Source organism: Coenobita brevimanus, unplaced genomic scaffold, assembly GCF_032717465.1.
Source record: "Coenobita brevimanus isolate Jiangsu-jjx unplaced genomic scaffold, ASM3271746v2 jjx.HiC_scaffold_1729, whole genome shotgun sequence".
Classification (NCBI taxonomy): Eukaryota; Metazoa; Arthropoda; class Malacostraca; order Decapoda; family Coenobitidae; genus Coenobita; species Coenobita brevimanus.
The window spans coordinates 322971-333908 of NW_027642591.1; positions in this window are offsets into that span (position 1 = coordinate 322971).

A 10938-nucleotide genomic window follows, 5' to 3' on the forward strand; every position below is an offset into this window, starting at 1 on the left:
TCAGTCAACTCACACACCTGAAAATATACTATACATTAGTTCTTTCCTTTCAAACCTTGATTAACAAAAGTAGCTTGTTGGCAGCAAGAACATTATCATCTGGAGACAACATGAGTTAAATAACTTGGCAATACCAAATGCAAGATGTTTTTAATAATAATTCATCCATCCATCCATCATCCAATCCTACATTGCCCCATGTGGAGCATAGGAGCCCGGGGCTAGGTAATTGGTCCCGACAATTATGATGAGAGTGACCAGCCTCACTCATCCCTGAGTGGCATTACATAAGCAATCAACCCCAACCACCCCTTGGATATAAACCTTCACCGGCTCAATCCAATTGGAACATCACAATTACCCACTAAGTCACCAGGCACAAAAATTTGGTTATATGGTTACAACCCAGCATAGTAAATGGTTTCCTGGTGCACAGGAAACCACTTGACTTGTCACTCAGTGTAGTCACCCACAGGCTGAAGGAAGGGGAAAGAATGAAGGAAAGAAAGACAGAAGAGGGAATGTAAAGTCACCCGTAGACAGAAGGACAAGGAAAGAATGAAGGAAAGAAAGACAGAAGAGAATAGAAGGAAAGAAGGATGGAGGAGAGGAAAGGGCAGACACCCGAGAACAGCGCTACATCGAGTGAGTGGATAGTGAGCACCCCCACCTACCACAAATAATAATAATAGTAATAATAATAACTACTTTAAGAATAACGAGAACTACTCTAAGTCTCAATGGCATGCCTAATGGGCCACATCCCCACACATCATTCAAGGCCCTGAAATCCTGATACCACAACACAGGCATAACTATCCACACACAGGAGGAGGCCGTAGCACGGGTCGAACAGGGTAGTACTCCCGAGGGGAATGGGAATGCTGGTGATAGGGAGAGCTGGAGCTCCTGTTTCACTAGCTATCTAACCATCCCCCTTTGCTGACCTTTTCAGTGTGACAGTAACATGGAGAGTAGACCAGCATACTCTCCCAAACATTTCCTCTAACTATCTATGCACTACACCACATGCACTTTACATTTCACACTGCAGCTGTCCTGGCAGGGTGCCCCGAGGCCACTGCCACAGCCACTGGTAAGCTGGTGGGCTAGGGGTCCCAGATCCATTGCCTGGACCTGGGACTGTGCAGTGAGAGGGACCTGTGCTGTGTCTGTCCCCCTTTATTAATACTGAAGATGACAAAACAAAATAAGTTTCAAAGCAAGCCTGAGGACAGTAAATCATCCATGGGGATGAGGGTGGGTTCATGGAATGTGGGAAGTTTGAGGGGAAGAGCAGGGGAAGTCGTTGAGGCATTCAGTAGGAGGTGGGTGGATGTGGCGTGTTGGCAGGAAGTCCGGTACAGAGGTGGATCAGCCAGAAAGATTGTTGGGAAGGACTGTTGCTATAAGATGTTTTGGCAGGGCTGGACAGACGGATATGGAGGTGTTGGTGTGATGGTTGCGGAGAAATGGGTGGAATATGTTATAAATGTTTTGAGAGTAAGCGATAGGATATTGGTAGTGAAAATTCTGTTGGAAAGAAAGATAGCTGTGATTATATTGGCATATGCTCCACAGGCAGGATTGGATGAATCAGAGAAAGATAGATTTTGGGATGATTTAATACGTGTAGTGGGTGGTATGCGGGATGATGAGACAGTGATTTTGGGAGGGGACTTAAATGGTCATGTAGGTGAAGCAGCACAAGATTATGAAGGAGTGCATGGGGGATGTGCATATGGTCTAAGGAATGCAGAAGGGGAAAGGATACTCGAGTTTGGGGAGGCAACGGACATGATTGTGTGCAACACATATTTTAGGAAAAGAGACAGTAGGTTAATTACGAATGAGTCTGGGGGAAATAGCAGTCAGATAGATTATTTTCTGGTTAGGAGGGCCGATAGGAGATTAGTGAGGGATGTTAAAGGTATAGGAAGTGAGGAGTGTGTGCAGCAGCACAAACTATTGATTTGTGATATGGTGCTTAAAGAACAAGTGATGAAAAAGAGGACTTATGTACCTAGGAGGAAAATATGGAAGCTGAAAAACCAAGTAGTAAGGGATGCCTTCTATAGCGAGTTGAGGATAGTGGTGGCTGAACAGGGAGCTATAGACAGAGGCGTTAATGAACAGTACAGAGCCCTCAAGAAATATTTTTTGAGAGATACTGATGTAACATGCGGCTGGACAAGAGGACCACCAAGACATAAAGTAACTTGGTGGTGGGATGAGGGTGTAGAAGCAGCAATTAAGGAGAAAAGAAGGCTTTTCCGGGAATGGAAGAAGGGTGGTAGCAAAGAGGAATATTTGGCTGCCAAGCGTTGGGCTAGGAGAGAGGTATACAGGGCAAAGTCTGAGTCACAGAGACAATTACTTGATAACCTAAATCATGGGGAAAGGAAAAATATATTTAGGGTGGCAGGTCAGGTGAAGAGGGATAATCGGGATATCATAGGTGAGCAGTGTGTGAAGAATGATAAAGGAAGGGTAGTGGTGAACAGTGAGGATATTAAAGATGCATGGAGAAAGCATTATAACCGGTTGTTGAATGAGGAGTTTGACTGGGACAGGGAAGGTTTGGAGCCAGCAGATCCAGTGTCTGGCCCTTGGCCTTTGATTGATACTGCTACTGTGAGTGAGGCAATAGGCAGGATGAGGGTGGGGAAGGCAGCAGGTGTGTCTGGGTTGACTGCCGAAATGTTGAAGGCCTCAGGCGATATAGGGGTGAGTTTAGTCAATGACCTGATAAATAGGATTATTTATGAGTGTGTTGTCCCAGATGATTGGCTGAAGTGTGTAATTGTAAATGTGTATAAAGTGATGCCCTGGAAAGAGGAAATTACAGAGGTATAAAGCTTTTAGATCAGATAATGAAGGTAATGGAGACAGTTTTAGAAGGTATGATTAGAGAAAGAGTGAATATTGATGAGATGCAGTTTGGGTTTATGCCAGGTAGGGCGACCACTGATGCCATATTCGTTGTTCGACAGCTTCAGGAAAAATATATATTGGTAGGAGAAGGGATCTTTATTTTGTTTTTGTTGATTTGGAAAAGGCCTTTGACAGAGTCCCTAGAGAGGTGGTGAAGTGGGCAACGAGAAAGCTTGGCTTGGAGGAGTGGCTGGTTAGGGTGGTTATGGCCATGTATGTGGGTCCTCACACCCAGGTAAGAGTGAATGGAGATTTGAGTGATGAGTTTTCCGTGAATGTTGGTGTGCATCAGGGGTCAGTCTTGAGTCCCATGTTGTTTATCATGGTACTTGAAGCCCTTTCACGTGACTTTAGAAACGGACTCCCATGGGAGTTGTTGTATGCTGATGATTTGGTGTTGATTACAGAGAATGAAAGGGAGGCGGAGGAAAGGTTTAGGAAGTGGAGAGATGGTATGGGGCAAAAGGGTTTAAGGGTAAATGCAGATAAAACAAAAGTGATGATATCTAGGGTTGGTGGCGGTACTGTCAAAGACGAGAGAGAGTGGCCATGTGCAGTTTGCCATAAGGGCGTGGGAAGTAATTCCATCTTGTGCGGTGTGTGTGATAAATGGGTGCATAAGAGATGTAGTGGTATCAGAGGTAGACTGCGAGATAATGCTGATTTTATGTGAACAGCGTGCCGGGGTGAGCAGGTGGAGATTGTCAGATGTGAAATGATTGAACTTGCTGGTGAATCTCTTGAGTGTGTGGAAGAGTTTTGTTATTTAGGAGACATGTTGTGTGCTGGAGGTGGGGCTGGAGCTAGCTCTGTGGCTAGGGTGAGAAGTGGTTGGAAGAAGTTCAGGGAGCTCTTGCCTCTCCTGACATTGAGAGGGCTCTCCCTACATGCTAAGGGGTCTTTGTAAGCAGCATGTGTTAGGAGTGTAATGCTGTATGGCAGTGAGACCTGGGCAGTGAAGGAGGAAGACATTCGCCGGCTCAGACATACAGAAATGACAATGATTAGGTGGATGTGTAGTGCGTCCCTGCGTCCAAGGCCTGGAGGGGCTGGGTTTACAATGGAAGAGTTGAGAGGTAGGATGGGACTGGAGTGTATTGGTGTTGTGATGAGGAGAGGTAGTTTGAGGTGGTTTGGACATGTGGAGAGGATGGGGGATGATAACTGGGTGAGGAAGGTGAGAAGTGTTAATATTGGGGGTGGGGTTATGAGGGGTAGACCGAGAAAGACATGGGACGAGGTCATGAAGTGTGACCTTAGGGTTAAGGGACTGAACAGGGAGGCTGCAATGGATCGTGCAGCATGGAGAGCCGCCATTAGGTGACCAAGCCCGACACATCTAAGCATGTTGGAGCCTTTAAAAACGAAAACGAAAACGAAACACATGCATTTCATAAAACCCATCCAATAATCCATCCAACTTTTCAAGTTAAATAAGCGCTGTCAACCCTCATCATGTACTCCCCCATACAAATGTCATCCAATCATCATGTATCTGCTCAGCAAAGAATCTCACACACACCAAAATGAGATACTGGTCTCTGGTTTGAATAAATCTACACTATCAGTCTACATATGGCCGGACCCCTTAATCCTGTAGGGGGGGGCCACAAACAAATTGCCTCCAAGTCGCCCTGTCTCCTGCCATTTCACTGATCCCCCCCTCTCATATACTTCTCCATTCCTACCTTATCCTCAGTCTCCCCTTCCTTCTCCCTCAACTCCCTATGCCAAATGAGGAGGATGGTGGACCACAGGAGAAAGGGAACTTCTTGTTTCCTGTCCAGGCAGCTGGCTGGTATTAACGTGGCAGCTGGTTGGTATTAATTTGGCTTTCTTCTCCCCCCCTGCTCCCTCTCTGTAGGCGGTTTCCATGGCTCAGTCAACTCACACACCTGAAAATATACTATACATTAGTTCTTTCCTTTCAAACCTTGATTAACAAAAGTAGCTTGTTGGCAGCAAGAACATTATCATCTGGAGACAACATGAGTTAAATAACTTGTCAATACCAAATGCAAGATGTTTTTAATAATAATTCATCCATCTATCCATCATCCAATCCTACATTGCCCCATGTGGAGCATAGGAGTCCGGGGCTAGGCAACTGGTCCCTATATTTAAGATGAGAGTGACCAGCCTCACTCATTCCTGAGTGGCATTACATAAGCAATCAACCCCAACCACCCCTTAGATATAAACCTTCACCGGCTCAATCCAATTGGAACATCACAATTACCCACTAACCCACCAGGCGCCAAAATCTGGTTATATGGTTACAACCCAGCATAGAAAATGGTTTCCTGATATAGCCATAATTTCCATCAGTAACCTTCAGAATGACACCAAGGTGTAATGTGCAAAATAATTCGTTATGGAAAAGGTGTTAGGAAATCTCAAGTCACATATAATATGGCCCAAAAGCTTATGACATCTAACCTTCAATCCCATGACCTAACAGTAATGAGGGGGATATGAAGACTAAAGCTCACCCTTTCAATTAGGAAAGGTTGCTTCCTAAATGAATAAAATTGCTTGTCGGTATCCACACTATAATGGACCCCTTCAATACGATGTCTACTAGATTTAATTATTGCAAATACCAGGAGATTTTATTCAACTTATGACATCTCAAAACTCTTCACCTTAAGTGGAACTGCCGAGACAGACAAAGAAAGAGACAGACGGAAGCAGAGACTAACAGAGAGACAGAGGCACAGGCAGAGGAAGATTTATAGGAAGAGATATTGGATCAGTTGCAAGGACAGGGAAAACTCAGGAGAGGAAATCAGGTAAGGAGAAGGGTAGAAGGACAGAGAGAGAGACTGAGACAGAGAGCAGGAGGCAGAGACAGAGAACATGATGCAGAGGTGAGTGCATGCAACTGAATGAGGTAAACGTGAGAGGATGCGGGGTTTGGAAGTGGACGAAATGGAACGATTCTTTCAGTCCAAAATGGAAGAGGCTGAAAGAGTGCGTAGGATGGGAGCAAGAAAGAGGAAGGAGAAAATAAGTTACTTAATGACCAAGTGTAAGATGTAATAATGCACTTAGAATATTAGGGCTACGCGTCACATTATATCCTCAATCAAGTGGATTACACATGGAATACTAACACACAGTACCGTGAAAGGCCTTAATCCCGTCACTACGATGATCTCTATTCATTTTATGCTGGCTAACTCCGGATAATTTTATTCAGAAGAGTTCTCATATTCAGGGTGTTGTATTCTACCTCAATTACCCCATTACCTACGATGGCAATATATACATCAGCCTCTAATGGAGGTGACGTCTCGTGTTTATCTTACCTACGCTACTGACTGATATTCTTCGGCTTAGGGGAGGCAATTTCCATAACCTCTTCCCAATGATGACGTCCTTCATATTTTACTTGTTATTCACACATGATTATACTTTAGGTTTGGGCAGCTCTCACGTAGAAAAGGTGTTAAATTCGGTCTGGCTCTCTCCTGTCGACTTTATACGGCTTGCTAAGAACTAGTTGATTCCAAGAACTTAACCGCACTCCCTGCTCCTCAAGTGCTCCTTCCTCTCCTCAGCAAACTCCTTGGCATCACTTCTTCCCTTCCCTCAGTTCACCTCCCATTCCTCCTAACTCCCCTTTCCTCTCTCCACTAGCTCTTCTTTCCTCCTTCCACTCAAACCATTTCCCTTCCTCCTCCTACCATCACCAAAGACGACTGTGAATCCAACCAAAAGGGCCGAAGTAAGTTAATAAAGGGGAGTGAGTGTTAACTGACAGAATTACCATCATATTAGGCTAACTCTCTTGCCCAAATACATGGGACGGGAGGGATCCAGAGACAGGAACAGGATAGTAAAAGTTAGGAAATCTATCAACAGAGTCCCTTCAAAATCTGCCTATTTTCAGGAAACATTTCGTTTGGTATTTTTCTTTCGATGGGGAGTGAAATGGATGATGATGATGATGATGATGATGATGATGATGAGGAGGAGGAGGAGGAGAAGAAGGAGGAGGAGAAGGAGGAGGAGGAGGAGGAAAACAGAAACGAAAATAAAGAAGATGAAAGGAAACAAAAAAGGGCAAAGAAGGAGAAGAAATTAGAACGAAGAAAGAGCAAACGCGAAGAAAAAGAGGAAATGAGAAATAAGGAAAACAAAGGAAAAGGAAGAAAGACGAAAGAAAAAAGAAAGAATGAAGAATATTGGAGAAAGATGAACGAAGAAATGAGAGGAGAAAGGAGAGAAGAATGAAGAATGGAGAGAAATGAGAAGAAAAAGAAGGTAAGGAAGATGAAGGAAAAGGAAGAAAGGACGACGAAAGGAAAGAAAAAAGAAGGAGGGAAGAAAGAAGAAAGGAGGGAAGAAAGAAGAAAGGAGGGAAGAAAGAAGAAAGGAGAGAAGGAAGACTGGAGGGAAAAAGAATGGAAAGAAGGAAAAGAAAGGAGTGAAGAAAGGGGAGGTAAGGAAGAAGAATGATGGAGCAGGAAGAAAAAGGAAAGAACATGAGAGAGAAGAAAGGAGAGAAGAAATAAAATGAGAAGGAAGGAGAGGAAGAGAAGGAAGGTTAGGAAGAGAAGGAAGATTAGGAAGAGGATGAGGAAGAACAGGAGGAAGAGGAGGAGGAAGGAGAGGCAGAAGGAGGAAGAAAAGAAGGAAGAGATGTAAGATGAGGAAGAATAGCAGGAAGACGTGGAGGAAGAGGAGGAAAAGGAACAGGATGAAGGAGAAGAGGAAGAGGTAAAAGCAGAGGAGGAAGGAAAGGAAGAGGAGGAAGAGGATGACGAGAAACGAGAAGAGGAGAAAAAAAAATGGAAGAAGGGGAAGAGAAAGAGGAGGAGGAAGGACGAAATGAAGGAAGAGAAAAGGGAGAGGAAAAGGAAGAGGAAGAACAAGAGGAAGAGGAACAGGAACAGGAAGACGAACAAATGGAAAGGGAAGAGAAAGATGGGGTAGAGGAAATGAAAGAGGAAGAGGAAAGGGAAGAGGAAGAAGAGGAAGGAGAAAGAGGAAGAAGAGGAACAGAAAGACCGAGGAAAAAATGGAAGCAGAAGAGGATGAGACAGAGGGAGAAGGGGAAGAGGGAAGAGGGAGAAGAAAGATGAAGAGGAGGAAGAACAGGTAGAGGAAGAGGAAAAGGATGAAGAGGAAGAAGAGGAAGAGGAAGAAGAGGAAGAGGGGGATGAGAAAATAACACGACACAAGCCGGCAGGTAGGCTAGGTAAGCGTTAACTATCGTAATTGATGATTTAACTGTACAGCAATAATAATAATAATAATAATACCTCCCCTATTCCATAGAACATCCAGATAATAACGACATGATGAATGCAATCAGTTTAAACCGGTAAGGAAGTTACAGTAAGAGGTAATTATCAAGAAGCGTGAGCTTACACAATGTAGGACGATCAAAATGGCTGACCTTGCCGGTGGTGTCGGGGTGGCGGCCGGGCAGTTCACCTTAAGAGTCTTCAGGACCTCAGTCAGGCCCCGTCTCTTCACACCAGAGCGAGGCTATCAGGTCCACAGTCACTCTTGTTCTCGGAGATCACGACAAGACGCATATCCCACACAAATTAGAGAATACTTTCTTCTGCGACGCCACCTGCGGGAAGAGACGGGAACTAGTGTTTTGGAGCAGGGCAGCTGGCACGTGGTGGGCAACGCAGGTGTGCCAACCGTCTCGTGTCACAAGTCAGTAACCTCACCTGCAACAATCCAACGTGCTATGTAATCCACAAGCATCAAACACAACCACACAGGCTACTGACTAATCTATCTGCATTTCGGGATTAATACAAAGTGGTTCTGAGAGTTTCACAAGCCTAGACAACTAATATTAGAAAATAAAATTAAATATCACCTCTCAATCACTGAGTGCATCGGAAGCATTGGTACACTTGATGCTACAGACATGCGCGATGCACAAGCTCAACTGAAGTTGCTACCGATCAGATTTACAGCAAGACTAATAACAGTCAATAAGCCACTTTTTACCGTTCAGTTATGTATAGTTTTTAGCTATATTTAATTATAACACGATGAGTTTGTTAAGAAAAGATGATAAGAATTACTGTAATACAATATTTAATCACACTAAGCAACAGCACTTGTTCATTCCGCCTTTGAAAGAATAGACAGGAGGAGGGGCTGGGGCTGGGGGGAGGTGGGGGGGCTGTTGCAGGGGAGAGAGGTTGGGGATGTCTTCGTCTTGTTTCACTATTCATAGTACAAAAGGTACACCCTTAGTTATCGGGGATGTGAATGATAGAAACAGCCTCAGGACAATATGATGGAAATGAAGGACAAAGAGGAAGGCGAGCTGCAGAGATGAACGATCAGTGTGCAGATCCGAACACTGTTTAAGATAAAGAACGTCTAATTTCTATCCCGTGTGTTATTTTCCATTACGGTTCGCACTCGGTGGAACTAGGTTTGAAAATAATGCCGTTATGGTTTACACCAATTTAACAAGACATTAATGTGTTCAAGTGATACATCGATTAATGTGTGTGTGTGTGTGTGTGTGTGTGTGTGTGAGGAGATGGAGGGAATATGAAGGAAGGAGGGATGACGGAGAGAGGGAGAGATGCCGGTGACAGCCCCTGGCCCCATCCCCTCCCCCTCTCCTACCAGTCCCCCTCCCCCTCAATCGTGTGCTCCGGTAATGTACAGAACATACTGACCCTCCTCCTCCTTTCCTCCCCTTCCCCCTCCTTCCCTTCCCCATGTTCTACAAACTCTCCCCCCAACCCCCTCTCCCCCTCTACGTTTCCTCTCTTTTTGCCCCCACTTTCCAGTCTACCCTTCTCCTTTCCTTCCTTCTTCTGTTCTCTTCTTCCTACCTTTCACCCCACCTTCCTTTCCCCAACCCCACTCCACAAACCGTCTCCCCACCCCCAAACCTTCCCCTCTCCCCCTGCCTCGCCAGGTTCATCTAAATATACGCTCGATTGTCTCTGGCTGGGGTCGGGGTGGTCGAGAGTGAGTCGGGAGTTATACGGCGAGAGAGAGAGAGAGAGAGAGAGGTACACACAAGTTATCGTACGTAGTTACACGGATACACCGAACACACAGACTTTACTACCTTTTTTTTTTCACATAACTTGGCCTTAAACTTAAATAAACAACTTACTTTTCAATTTAAGCTTAAGAATGGGAGAGAAAAGCAGATGAAAGGAGGAAAATGGAGCAAGGAGACGAGAAGAGAGAAGGGAAGAAGACAGGACAAAACATGAAAAGAAGAGGGAAAGACATGAAGGAAAAGAAGAGGAAGAGGGAGACAGAGGACAAGAAGAGAGACAGGAAGAAGAGAGGACAGCGGAAGAAAGGAAGATGGAATGACAAAGAGGAAAAGAAAAGGAGGGAAACAGAAGAGAAACAGAGAAATAGCAAGGAGATAGGACAAAGGAAGAAGGAGGAGGCAGTAGAAAGAGAAAGAAAGAGGAAGAAGAAGAGGGGACAAGGAGCAAGCAGAGGTGAGAGAGGACATGGCCAGTTCAAGTAGTTTATGGCGCAGTGAGGAGAGAGGAAGGACGAGGAAGTGGCGAAGAAGTGGATAAAAGGTGAAGGAAGAGAGAAAGAAAGAAGGACAAGAATTATGAAAGACGAAATAAGAGAGACAGAGAGAGAGAAGAAGATGAAAGATGAAGGAAGGGATGAGGATAAGACAGAAGAAGAGGAGGGAAAGTGAAGGAAAAGAGACACAGGGAGTGAAATGAAGAGGATGAAAGGTGAGGGAAGGGTTGATGATAAAGGAGAGTAAGAGGACGGACGATGAAGGAAGATATGAGGATAAAGGAGAAGAGGGGAGGATAATGGGCGATACACTGGCTTGCATATCCAGCTCGAAATTACAAGAATCTCTCTCTCTCTCTCTCTCTCTCTCTCTCTCTCTCTCTCTCTCTCTCTCTCTCTCACACACACACACACACACACACACACACACACACACACACACATACAATTTATATACTATTCTCGGCATAAAAGTTGCATATATCCTTCAGTATTTAATCA